Source organism: Mixophyes fleayi, chromosome 1 (genome assembly GCF_038048845.1).
Source record: "Mixophyes fleayi isolate aMixFle1 chromosome 1, aMixFle1.hap1, whole genome shotgun sequence".
NCBI lineage: Eukaryota > Metazoa > Chordata > Amphibia > Anura > Limnodynastidae > Mixophyes > Mixophyes fleayi.
The window spans coordinates 63,201,391-63,215,852 of NC_134402.1; the positions used below are offsets into that span (position 1 = coordinate 63,201,391).

At 39.2% G+C, this 14,462-nt stretch overlaps 1 long non-coding RNA gene across 1 annotated transcript; it reads right to left on the minus strand.

Moving 5' to 3' along the window:
• Positions 1 to 7,181: 7,181 nt before the first annotated feature.
• LOC142104515 (uncharacterized) lies at positions 7,182 to 9,834 on the minus strand. The gene is made up of 3 exons (XR_012679578.1): positions 9,777 to 9,834; positions 8,214 to 8,276; positions 7,182 to 7,217 (listed from the first exon to the last, which is right to left on the minus strand). It is a non-coding gene; the product is annotated as an uncharacterized LOC142104515 (long non-coding RNA).
• Between the last annotated feature and the right edge of the window lie 4,628 nt (positions 9,835 to 14,462).

Sequence of the window (14,462 nt, forward strand, 5' to 3'; positions counted from 1 at the left end):
CGAATGAACTGCTCCAGAGAAAACAATATTTTATTTCAGCATGCAACAAAAACATATTGAATGTAGAAAAAAAAGACGCAGGGTTGAAGATAACTTTCAAATAGCAGATTTCAATAGCAAAATTCAAAGCTGAACTTTAATTATCACCCTGCAGCAAACCAAAAATGCTTTCATCCAATATCACATGTACTGGATCGTGCAGTCAGCTGTCAACCTGAATAAAAAAAAGGGACTATTTCACTGAATAATGTAAAATATATATTTGCTAATTAATAGCCAATTAAAATATTTATTTTACCTGGTTAATGTGATTTTTTGCTCCTGAACCTCAATGCACAGCGTTTGCACATCAGGGCTGTAAGATGTCACCTTCATCTTCACACAGGATTGTAAGCAGACGTCTGTGAGGCGTGAGCGATGTTTGTGTTTAACAAAGTTCATGTTGGAGAAGACTTGCTCACATACGTGTGTGGATCCGAAGATCGATAGGTCTCCATATGCATACTTTTTCATGTTCATAGAAGTGTCGGGCACAAGTTTGTCCAGTTTGGGAAGTTTCTCAATATTTGTGATTCTGAGCAAGAATGGCTTCTGACGGGCAACATCTTCAAGATCAGCTGTCAAGTGTTTGAACTTGGACACCCATATATCTTTGTCAGCTGTCGGCCAGTTCCATCTCGAGATCGGTTTGACTTACACCTGCAGATGCAGTCCTATTCAATAGGGATGGAACGATTGTCAGGCGAGTGACGGAAGGATAATGTTTTTTTTTTTTTCCTCTTTGAACTCATAGAATCGTTTCCCAAATGATGTTTGCATAGCAATGATAGCAGACTGCAAATACTACAAACTTATCTCATTGTTAGCTTGTTTGAAATCTCTCAAACGGAGAGTGTACCTCTCTATATCTCTGGCAAACACTGTCAACTTGCGCTCAAATGCCAAGACCTCCTCCAGCATGTGCAGGATGTTTCCTTTCCCCTGAAGTGTTGTGTTCAGCCTGTTCAGGTGCGCTGTCATATCCACCATGAAGTGCAGCTTTTCCAGCCACTCTGGCTGTTCCAGCTCAGGAAAGGTGAACCCTTTGTTGGCCAGGAAAGTTTTCACCTCTTCCAGACACGCGGCAAAGCGTTTCAGCACCTCCCCTCTGGACAGCCACCGGACTTTGTTGTGCAGCAGGAGATCAGAATATGTGCTTTCCACCTCGTCAAGTAGTAAACAGAACTGACAGTAATTTAAAGGTTTTGCCATTTTTTTATTGACAATCTAAATGACAACATTCATTACTTCTGTGCATTCTGGAGGAAATGTTTGAGCGCACAATGCCTCTTGGTGCAGGATGCAATAAAATGTCAGCATCTTTCTACCCAGCGACTTCTGCAATAAAGACACTTTTGCGCTCCTGTCATACTCGGGGCCCCATCAGTAGCCACTGACACCAGATGGGTGGTGTTTATTTCTTTGGCTCTTCACAATCCAATACAGCTTCACAGATGTCCTCACCTCGTGTTTGGCCTTTTAGTGGTATCAATTCAATCATTTCTTCCTGTGGCCCAGCAGAGTTCACATATCGGCAGAACAGCGCTATTTGTTCAATATCACCTTTGTGACATCAGGCGATTGAGTTTACCACAGCTGAATTTATGTCTTTAATTTGCTGTCTGGTGATGTTTTCTGCCATTTTTAGGGCTCTGTCTTTGACAGTCTTTGCAGAGAGAGATATATCTCTGATTTTCTGCACAATTTCACTCTTGTTTTTGAAGTCTGTAAATAGATCTGCTGAAATCTTTATGAATGATTTTTTTATATATTCTCCATCTGTGAATGGCTTCCCGTGCCTGACTATTTCCTGACAAAACTAGCATATGTAGTTGAATTTGCAGACTTAATCCACTTCTTAAAATGATTTTTGCTCTGATCAGCCTTCCGCATCAGTTCCGCAACAGCTTTTTCACTCTCCTCTCCATCCGGATATTTTTCAGCAAAGGCTAGGGGCCTGATTCATTAAGGATCTTAACTTGAGAAACTTCTTATTTCAGTCTCCTGGACAAAACCATGTTACAATGCAAGGGGTGCAAATTAGTTTTCTGTTTTGCACATAATACCCCATTCATACTGCACCAAAATCCCGGGTTTTTGCCGGGGCGAGCTCAAACGACCCGGGTCTTGGTGCAGTATGAATGGTACAAGTTCAAAATCCCGGGTCTAAAAACCCGGGATTTATCGAGGGGTAATTCCCGGGTCGGACCCGGGTTGCCTGCACTATGAATGGTGCAACCCGGGTTGCACAGAAAACATGCTGATTGGCTGTCTGCCTGTCTCTGGAGGATGATGTCATCGGTGGGACCCCGTGAAAGATTCGAGAAGGAGTTTAGGAGAAATGGTGGATGGTGGAGTGCAGATCAAGATGAAAAGTAATGTGGTAAACAATCACCACACACTTTTGCATCATCTTTATGCGTCAAAAAAACAGTCACCTTTCAATGACCTCACCATTTTTCAGTCAATGAAAACTGCTCTGGTGATGACTCACACAAATTGCCAGGGCACAGACTTGTGCAGTATGAAAGGGGTCAACCCGGGAAATTCCCGGGTCCGAGGTGCAGTATGAATGGTGTTTCTGAGCTGGGACGCTCCGAGCCCCGGCAAAAACCCGGCTTGAAAAACCCGGGAAATTGCCGGGGCGGCAGTATGAAAGCGGTATAAGTTAAATATTGCCTGTTTTTTCATGTAGCACACAAATAACAACTTTACATTTCAGTGTACAAATAAGCTATCAAGTATTTGTGTGTTACATGAAAAAACAGTCAGTATTTTTATTATGTGCACAACAGAATTCTAATTTGCACCCCTTGCATTGTAATATGGTTTTGTCCAGGAGACTGAAATAAGAAGTTTCTCAAGTTAGGGCCTGATTCATTAAGGATCTTATGTGTTTATTTTGGAAATGTCTTTCAACATTTGACTTTTTGTTGTTTGCCGATTTCTTACTACATATTAAACATACAGTAAATTGTTATCTTTGTGTCTTTTACGCAGTAATGTAAAAGAGGTATAATGAAATACTACAAAATCTAATGACTAGTATTTTTCAATACAATAAAGTGATTTATAGTTATTACTCCCTCTTGTATGGCCCAATTTATAATGCACTCCCCTCTTGTAAATCACAGTTCTATAATACACTCCCATCTTATAGGTCTCATTTTTATTTAAAAAAAATATATTCAGGTGCTGCAATGATAGATTCTATTGGTAACCTGGTAGAAATGTATGCAGCTGGAAATGGGCAAGGTCTGGCCCACAACAAAGTGTACAAAATGAAAAAAAAAACCAGCGCAATTAGCTCACCAGGGAAAAAAATGGGAATTGTATCAAATGATCAAACCGGCATGTAGAAAAATACTACTAACAATTTATTAAAAAAGGTACATGAATGTATCAATCAATGTAATAGATAGTAAGCATAGCAAATACACACCACATGTCATATGGTAATCTGTATAATATAATATAACAGTTCTATATTTGAGACTGTTTCCATGTGTTCTATCGGAATGTTCGTGAGTTCAATATAGAACTACCTTCCATGCAATGTCTCTTAGCATATGCTTCCATCTATATAGCACTTCATTTAGTGCATTGATACAGAGACTTCCACATTCATTCCTTTACCATCTATCTAATGGGATTTTTTTCCCTTACTAATTCATGTGCTTTGACGTGTATTTAGGTCTGGATCTTTTTTAATACTTGTATATACCCTCTATTGGATCTCTGCTAAAGCTGATTGTTGAATACATTATATTGAGTTACTCACATTTGCTATTTTTATATGAATGTGTTGTTGATTGTCCTGGACAGTCATTTTTTTATGATTGTATATGTTCAATAAAAGAATTATATTGTATTTGTTGCATGCCCGTTTGCTTCTTCTCATATTGTGAACACATCACATACACACATGTGTGTGTATGTATGTGTGTTATATATATATATATATAAATCATTTTTTAATTTTCATTCTGGTGTATATTTGCGCTGGTGGTTTCATTTTCTATGGTAGCTTAGTGCTTAGCACTTCTGCCTCATAGCACTGGGGTCATGAGTTCAATTCCCAACCATGTCCTTATCTGTGTGGAGTTTGTATGTTCTACCCGTGTTTCCATGGGCTTTCTCCAGGTGCTCCGGTTTCCTCCCACGGTCCACAAACATACTAGTAAGTTAATTGGCTGCTATCAAATTGACCCTAGTCTGTGTATATGTCTATGTTAGGGAATTTAGACTGTAAGCTGCAATGGGGCAGGGACTGATGTGAGTTCTCTATACAGCGCTGCAGAAATAGTGGCGCTATATAAATAGGTGATGATGATGACAAGGGGATAGTGTCAATATATTCTGCAGGGCTTATGGTGCCAATGGCAGTGTGCCTACAGGATCTATTGTTATTTTGCCCCTATAGCATATTTATATTGTAGATGATTACTTGAGTGGCATAGTGAGGACAGATGTGTGAATTAAGTTGGCCAATGCTAAAACTCAGCCAAATTTCTGAGATTCTCCACTGGCAAACAAATTTGTGATTCAATCATATTCACCTAAACTTCAGCAATGGGACCCACTGGAGGATCAGGCAAGCACATTCCTGTTTATAAAGTAGTGATGGCATATCGCTTGTATTTTCTATGTGGTACCGTATCACAGCCCCCTGTCCCCATAGAGCTCGGTGCTTTACAGGACCAGCACTGGACACCCAAGCTGGTTAGTGCAGCGCTGGAGCCTCTGTGTGGGGAGAGTGCACAAAAATATATCATGCTCCCCCTCCCTGAGTCTACCAGTCCCACCCTAATGCTCTGGATGGGGGGCAGAGAGGATAATTAATATGAATACATTTTTCAAATCCAAGAAAAATGTTCTTTTGAGACAAGATTTGGCAGAAATCACAGAAAATAGAATTTCCGAGGTCACATACCACAAAGGGTGAGACGTGATGGGAATAGTTATAGAATGGTAAGAAACACACAAAGTAAGGGGCCTAGGTGCATATCTACATACAGAATATCAGTCTCAGGTCATGGTCATTGGTATATATAGCATTAGAGTGTACACTCGCACAATCATGTTTTATCGTACAAAAGCACATCGTATTGTTTAACTTGGTTTTATAAATTTCCTAAAAATCACGATCAACGTTCGATAAGTAGGAAAGAAAAAGTCTTTGGATGCATCAGCACAACTTTTGGGGTGCTCAGGCACCCACATAGCTGGACCCTATTCTGACAGCCACCTCTGCCCCCAGAACGGATTAAATGCACGCCACCCTCACATGGGCGTATTTCTGTAGGGGGTTTACAGCTGCAGCTCCCTTAGTCCTTATTTTAATCCAGCCCAAGGTCAGTGTTCACGTCAGTGACAGGCCTCCTGCACTGCAACATTATGCTGAGTAGTTCATTTCTTTATTTTTAACAAATAAAGCATGATAATTGTATTGTAATCAATGCAAACAGACTGACAACGTGACCAATGTAATATGTCATGTATATGACTTTTTACTTCATATATAAATATAAGCAACAATATTCATAAAGTAGTATTGTTCATGTCCCATTTTCCATCAAAAGGGTCCTCACTTTAACTCCTGAAACACATCAAACCTCATAGGTGGAAGCTTCAGAGTCATCCTATAAATGAAAAGAGAAAAGAAATGACATCAACATGTATCTAAAAACTAAACCCTTTAATATTTTGTCATGACAACAAAAACATTAAACATTTTTTAATTTATGGGACCATCAGGGCAACACAAGAGGCCGCGTGTCTATCAGGAAGATGTGGATGAAATATGGGATGTCCCTTCAGGGAGTGATGAGAAGATCATGATGACTCTTCATGTGGCGGATCTGGACCCAGCCTCACCTGTGCCTGCTCGACCCCCTACCCACTGAGCCGCTGAGCATGAGGCCACCCCTCTGCATCACAATTACCCTGTCACTCACATGACTGCAGCTGTAAAGATTTCAGGCGCCACCAGAGAGACTTTATGAATGTCCAAAATAGGCAAATGTGCTTAATTTATCAATAATTAACATGTAATAGATAAAAAAGCATCCAAAAAAATGTCCATGTAATGCAATAGAGTACACATTGACACCCATCTTGATGAAATGACAGAGTCTGTGAGGTAACTCAGCACCTCCTGTGTAGCTGCTGTTGCCCAATTACGCCATGTCTTGTTGGCACGTCTACTAGTTCCATCGAGTTCAACAGAGAGGTTGATGAAGTGTTGCAAATATCAACATCAGTGTCTGCTGTTTTTCCAAGATGAAATGTATGCACCATGGATAGCGGAGGCAGAGGCTCGAGTAGCCCATTATTACTGCCCCATTTTTAATCAAACAGTATTACCTCCTTAATATATTTATATATTTATCTGCCCCTATAATATAACGATATATTAGGAATGCTCCTTAATATAATGAAAAGTTATTATTTACCCAGTATGTTATCTACAAATTAACAACCCCTTAATCAATAAATATCCATTGTCCTCAGAATTAAGAAGTCACTGGTGCCTCCACTTATGTTCTGAGATAGCTCAGACCACATGCTGACTGTTATCTGGCCTATCAGATCCAGGTCTAAACTATTTACCTGTCTTCTGTCAGTTTTACGTTCCTTTTTTGGTAACTGCAGCTTCATAAATTACATTTTTTGTATACTTGCCATTTTTACAATCAGAAAGACAGATTCAAAACCAGCAGTTTTATGTGCGGATTGGTCTTTAGTAAATAAACCCCTTGATGTTATATTATGTGTTGATAATGTATCACATCCATACTCTCTGCTCTTCATAAATGCTGTCCTTGTACAAAGCACATTATGAATATTTAAGTGTCCATACTAGAAGGATGTGGTCACCACTCCCATAAGTGGGGCATACAATGTGTTATACACTAATTATACACTATTATCCTCTAGCGTTAGATTAGCCTTTGTGTCCTTTATCAGAAAGTTAACAAGTTCAAACCAGATTACAATTTATACAGCTTGTTAAATATATCCTATATATGAAACCTACCAATAAAAACAGTTTCCTTGGCTCTACTTATGAATTGTACATTTCAGAATATTCCTATTTCTCTTACCTCCAATATCATCTCTTCTTGTACCCGATTCACAATCTCAGTCAAGCGCGCTCCCAGCTCTCTATAATTTTCCTGCCAAGAGGATAAATAAAGCAGAATACATGTGTATCTTAGTTACATATACATATTAAATCTTTTAAGAGAACCTCTAATTTTTATGCTTATGTTTGATAATAACCTGACATAGAATATATTGTTTTGTGCTATAATATATTTTGAACAAAACAATACATTGTATGTCACGTTTATTAACAGTAACACATATAGGACAACTTACCTACAAGCTGCTTTGCATTTATTTTAACTAATTAATGACCCGGGAATGTCTGGGAGAATCCCAAATTTCGTGGAGTCACCAGCCCACGCTGTGAGATAATGCAAATAATTCCAGGGCATGGGCTGAGAGTTTGTGCCAATCAAACCAAGCCAAAGACTGGTGGGAAACACATTGCAAAATTGTTCTCTAGTAGGTTGTAACTTTTAAGCAAACAGAAATCAGAGGAAATCTATATTAGCAGCTCTCCTCTGAGAATCTCTCACCACATCAGCACTCAAGATAAATTTCTTCTTACTACATCCGCTCAAGAGAAAATAAAGGGATTGCTACAATGTAAAATAAAGCCAATAACCTCAAGTTAACTCTTTTCTTTGGTGTAATTAGGACGAAGTCCTGCCTATGTCTGACATGACCTCTAAAAGTGACACCACTCAGACATAATACTGTAATGGGTTAGCAAATTCAATATACAGGATGGTCAAAATCTACTTCATCATTATATGTTATTAGGGAAAAAAGATTGGACCTTCTGCAACTTTTGTGTGGTTTTACACTCATCAGAACATTGTGAATGTTTTGGAGTTTGCCCATTGGAGTCAGGTCCAGTACATGGTTTCTAGGAGCCCTAGACAAGTCTTCAGCTCACTACCCCTCATACCCCCAATTATCCACTTCAGAGGCATCATTAATGTTTGGACAGATGGGAATCACTGCTCTCCACAGACTGTAAGAGATGATCATGGCCAATCACACAAGCCTCATTGTAGAATGGAACAGAGTCTAAGATTCACCTTCATTCTCTGGTATGTTTTCTCCAAAAGCAGCGTCTCAAGTTCACGTTCCTGTAACTCCATCTAAAAATAAAATATTTGTTGGAGGTTCAGTTACTGAGCAAAACAAGAAAGAAAAGTTGTGTGTCACATAAACATTTCTAAAGTTGGTCAATTGGTGTAACAATTCAGTTCAACCGCTAAAAACATTCTATGTATCTTAGAAAATTCATCTTTGTTGTAATTAGACCCATACATTAATTTAGAGTTAGCTATAAGTCTTTTAGATATGTCTTTACATGACTGTTTGACTTATATATACACATTACAAGCTTGTATAAGCCGAGCACTCTGCTTGTAAGATTATTACTGAGGTCATTTGTTATATGGCCTGTGAGTGTCTAAGAGAACTCTCCTTGTATATTGGGCAATGATTTCCCCCAACTGAATAAATACCTGGTTATCAGTGTATAAGAGCAGCTGCCTTGTCATTTGTAATCACTGCTCATTGCAGGGACACCAGTTATTTAGTAAGTTATGTTGAGCACCAGTTAGCAGCTAGATATGATAGTCGGTCTCCCAGACTCCCGGGAGAGCCGGCCATTCTCCCACATCCAGCCGACTTGCTAGTGAAGTGGGCAGGATGGGAGTCTCCATGACATGATTCACTGTGAATCGCGCCATTTTGGCCCCGCCCCTGACGGGAATATTATGCTTTTGCGTCATTGTGTCGTGGGGGCGTAGCCAAAACGATTCGCAGCATCCAACACCCGCCGTCCTCACACTTCACCTTCCTTCCGGAGTCTACCGGAGGCGAAGAGTGAAACGTTGGTAAATATGATTTTATATTTGTAGTAGGAAAGCTGCATTGCTAAAATATAACAGAAAATGAAGACAGCAACCTCAAATTAACTAATTTATTTTGTGTAATTAGGATAAAGTCCTGCAATGTATTAGCACAGTCATTATATGTTACTATGGAGAAAAGATTGGACTGCCTGTAACTGTTGTGTGGTTTTGAAGAATTGCTTATCCACAGAATTATAATATACATACAACAATGATATGTTGTGGTATATAAAATTAAAACAATACAGCTTAATTCCTAGTAAACTACTTATTATTAAAGTCTTTCCTTCAAACAACCTCAAACAAGTTCTAACTGACAGCAGGTCCCCAAAATACACCACTGTGCGCTGTGCAGGATCTAGTAATGCCTAATGTCCCACTGGAGAACCCTCTGGTAACTTTAATGTTCAGCATCCAAAAACAAAACAAACAAACGACTAATCAGAACATTCTAAGGGGTATATTTACTAAACTGCGGTTTGAAAAAGTAAAGGTGTTGCCTATAGCAACCAATCAGATTCTAGCTGTCATTTTGTAAAATGCTCTAAATAAATGATAACTAGAATCTGGTTGCTACAGGCAACATCTCCACTTTTTCAAACCCACAGTTTAGTAAAAATACCCCTAAGTGTTTCAAGTTTGAGTATTGGAATCATTGACCTCTACAGAATGTAACAAATAATCATGACCCAGTCACACAAGCTTTAGTGTAAACTGCAAGACTTTAAAATTCACCTTCAGAGACTGGATGTTTTCCTTCATGAACTCCATCTCCTGATTATTTTCATTTACTTGCTTCTAAAAATAAAATGTTTGTTCATGAGTGATTATGGGACTGATAATAACATGAAAGAAACAATTTTATACATTTCTATAGTTAGTCACTTGGTGTAACCACAGAAACCATACATTTCTGCTCAAACAAGGCAGCAAAAGTGAAAACCACCTTATGTACGATGGCTTCATACCAAAATAGTAAATACAATCAACATCAGTTTCTCCAGAACAATAAATTGCTATAAAATACAGTTCACTCAATTGGACGTTTCCCACGATGGCTGCCATGGTCTGCTAATCTTCCCTCTCTGACAACATGCTACCACCTCAGCAGAAGTGAGGAGAGCATGGCTGGAGTGTGGCAGAAAGTGGGTGATCACTGACTTGGGTGGAACGTTGGACACCAGGGGCCTGATTCATCTTCAAACGTAATGTGAACTCAACTTAAGAAAAACGGATGTAACTTGCACACACATACGCCCGTATTCATATATAAGCGGATCTCAAGTAATGTTTACAGTTGAATATGGGTATAAGTACACTTTGGATATACGTTACTTGCTGTATGTAGACAGAACACACTACAAGATACGCAAATATGTGCAACATAAAGTTCCATCAGGACATAAATCAAGTTCTTAATGCGTACTGTTCATAAAATGCATTTCTGCAGTTTCTCTTACACATGTGACATGCATACGTGTCAGTCATCATTATCAGTTGGTACTTAGACCTGCCCTGTAGCTGGTGCAAATGATACCGCTAAAGAACACGTATCTAAGAGATACCCAGAGCTTGCATCCAATGAATGTGCATGTGCTGGACCTCAGCACGTCCTTACTGTACATTGCCTACGTGCGTCCACCCCTTCCCACCCATCAGGTCGTAGGCAGTCGGAAGTGTCAGCTGCGTTTGAACATTAATTGGATGCAATTGCATTCACTGGTGTAAAGTTCACTGGCTCTGAGCCTGAGTAGAGCAATATCATGAAAGATACAGCACGAAACGGGTCTTACGTCTGAAGATTGATCAGGCCCCAGGTAACTAACATTGTAGGGATCTGAATGTGTCCCATTTATAATAACTCTTTGTTTACCATACATTTACCAGTTTCTACTGATGTTCATACTTCTCCGTTAGTCTGAATGTGTTAATATTATATACCATAAATTGTGATTTAATGAAAATTACTTTCCAATATTTATACGCTACTAATGCCAAGTCCAGTGGTCCATAAATTCCTGGATTCGGTCTCACTCCCTTTTTGATTATTGGGACCACACATGCTTCCTGTTAGTCTTGTGATGCTGATCCAATGATGATGGAGTCGATAACAATAATAAGTAATGGTTTATTGAACAAAACTCATTCACCAAACCTGGGTTGGTGTTATCTGGGCCATGTGCATTATCAGGTGTAGATTTATCAAACCTTCCATAAAGTATCTAGCTATCATTTATCTAGTACATTGTAAAAAATGATACCTAGAATCGAAATGATTGCTATGGGCAACAACTCCACTTTTTAGAAAACATCTATCCCTTAATCTTGCTTAATATGAAGGGGTGGCAGTATGGCTTCCGCAAGCACGTGAATACTGTGCGCATGTGCACATCCATTGACATACTACACATGTGCAGTTCGCACATGAAGGCACCACACTGTGCGTGCCAACTTTCAGTATGGCCACAGTATAGACATAGTATGAACATGTGAGGGACTCACCTGGATGCGAGGCGTCCAGGGAGTCTCTCTCCACTTCCAGCACCAATCCGGCGGCTACCGTGCAGGTGACCGAGACGGGGAACCACTCAGAGTTCCCCGCTCGGTCATCTGAATCAGGGCTCACCGTGGCATCCTGCAGGCACGCAGCGACGTCATCAGGAGCCGGCATCTGCGGAAGAGACAGAGGCGGCGGCAGAGAGAAAAGCAGACAGTCTTCAACAGCCCGCGGAGAGGACCCGGAAGAAGAGGCCAGAAGCCGGCGGTGAAGCAGTGGAGGCAGAGAGCCCTTGTCAGGGCTAAGAGCAACTCCGCCTCTCGATGACCAACAGGGACAAGGAAAGAAGCCGGCGGTGAGCACGAGGACAGCGGCGGACCCCAGGAAAAGACCCGTGAAGACGCCAGAGTAAGGTAAGGCCCTATTGGGCAACACTTCTCCCGGGCCCGTGCCTGTACCTCTCACATGTCCCTTTCCATTCAGTTGGGTAGCTCTTTCATCAGGCACAAGCCCTTTGGCCAAACCAGGCATTAGCTAAAAACAGAAAAAATGATATCCCAAAACAGCGCTCCCTGATTGATAGCTGCCTAAATATACAATAAATGCCACTGCATTAAAACAATCTTATAACAATAATATACATAAGGCGTTTCAAACACTTGAACAGAATGAACAAAATATGTATTTATATATAGATAGATAACTATTGCTAATTTACCTATTTATCGGATGTCTAACTATTGCTTGATATACACTGTCTGGAATATTTAACTTAAGAATATAAATGCTAATTCTTATTAAAGATACATGTGTAAGGAAATTAATGCAAGGATAGCGTAAGGGTGAATAGCATAGGGAATAAAGGATTAATTTATAATGACATTATGCTACTATGTTGGACACTTTAATTGTACACATATATATATATATATATATATGTTGTGAGTATTGGTTCTTTATAACATATATACTGTGAAGTAACGCTGAGATACAGTAGTTATTGGATAAGTAATTCTGTAAGGCTTTAGTGTTATTGAGGGAGGTGAAAGGACTGAATAAGGCGACGTTATTTAAGGAAGAGTATATAGAAGTGTGAGTGTATAATGAGTGTAACTGAGAATAGAACTAAGACTCAATCCACCCATTACACTTCCTCCTGTGCTAAAACAATAATACCTATAGGTGTGTATGGGTAACTGTGACATAATATACGCCCTAGCATTAATTCTTGGATACACAGATGAAAAGAAAATTTTGTACATCAGATTTCTCTTTATCACATCAATTAAATTTCCCAAGTTTATCTTTCAGGAGCTCAGCAGTTGTTTTTTCGTCATATACTATAATTTACAATGTGTTGCAGAAATGAAATTAATATAACAGTGAAACTCTAATAAATAATCAATTTACCATGAGGCGATTAATCAAGTCCATGTCTTCTGCCCAGGAATAATAACCGATACAAGAAAGATACAGACATCCTAAAATAAGAAACAGAACATACATAAGAATCATAGTGCACACTTGCTCAGGGATTATACAGTTTAACATTCTAGATTAATGTCATGGCTATTTTTTGTGAACTTTTCCCCCATTGCTCATACTTGTGGAAAAACTTAATAGTAATTATTATAATTTGAGATTTACTCGCACACTAAGGGGTAAATGTATTAAAGTCCGGTTTTTTTCAACTCGCCGGAAATCAGCGAATTGACAGCTAAAATTTAAAGCGGCGCTGGCTTGTAAAGGCAAACTTGCTTTTGCAAGCCAGCGCCGCTTTAAATGTTAGCTGTCAACTCGCCGATTTCCGGCGAGTTGAAAAAAACCGGACTTTAATACATTTACCCCCTAGATCCTTGTTCTAACGATTTTCTTGATTTGTCCTTTCGAGTGGTGGATGGTTCCATCATCTCGAGAACATTCAAGAAGAAAGTTGATGTAACTAATTACCTCCATTACAAGAGTTCACATTTCAGACCTTGGAGGGATAATATCCCTAAAGGACAATTATTAAGACTCAAACGGAATTGTACGGAGGAATCTGACTTTCAGATACAAGCAAGTGAACTATTTGAGACTTTCTGTAAGAGAGACTATCCCGACCCCCTTCTTAAGAAAGCTCTTGAGGGTGTAACCTTGGTTGATAGAAGCTCCTTACTTCAAATTAAGCCAGACAGTCAGAAAACAATTGATAAGGATGAGACATTTGATCAAGTGTTTATTTCTAAATATACTAAAAGGTCTGGAGAGATAATTAATATAATCAGAAAGAACCATTTAATACTCCTACAGGATCCAACTTTGAAACAAATTTTGCCAGCACAACCGAAAATAGTTTTTAAAAAGAACTCCAATATTAAAAATTTGCTAGCACCGAGTCTTTTAAGAAAGTTAGGTGCACAGAGTGCGGGCACAACAGGAGGAGAGAATTGGTTACCAGGACAACTGAAGGGTTGTTTCAAATGTGGGGGTACTAGATGTATTACCTGTGGTTATATTAGAGATAAATTCAAATTGCTCACATTTAATGGTATACATTATCCTATCAGAAGCTTCATCAATTGTAACACCAAATATGTGATTTATGTTTTGGTTTGTCCGTGCAACAAATTGTATGTTGGAAGAGCTATCAGGGCCTTGAAGACACGTTTTTTAGAACACAGATGGAATGTTGTAATAAGTCCCTCACACACAGTGTTTCACATCATTTTATTGAAATACATAATTCTTGTTTGGATGGCTTGGAAGTTTTTGGTATTGAGACCAGTAAAGCTAGTGTTATGTTTCATAATGAACATTAAACACAACCTTTGAGTGCCCCGGAGACACATTTTTCTCTTTCTTCTATCATACTATTAACATGATCTTTATGTGTGGGTGCACCTCTTCTATGGCTCTATTAGCTTAATTGTGAGAAATTGGGA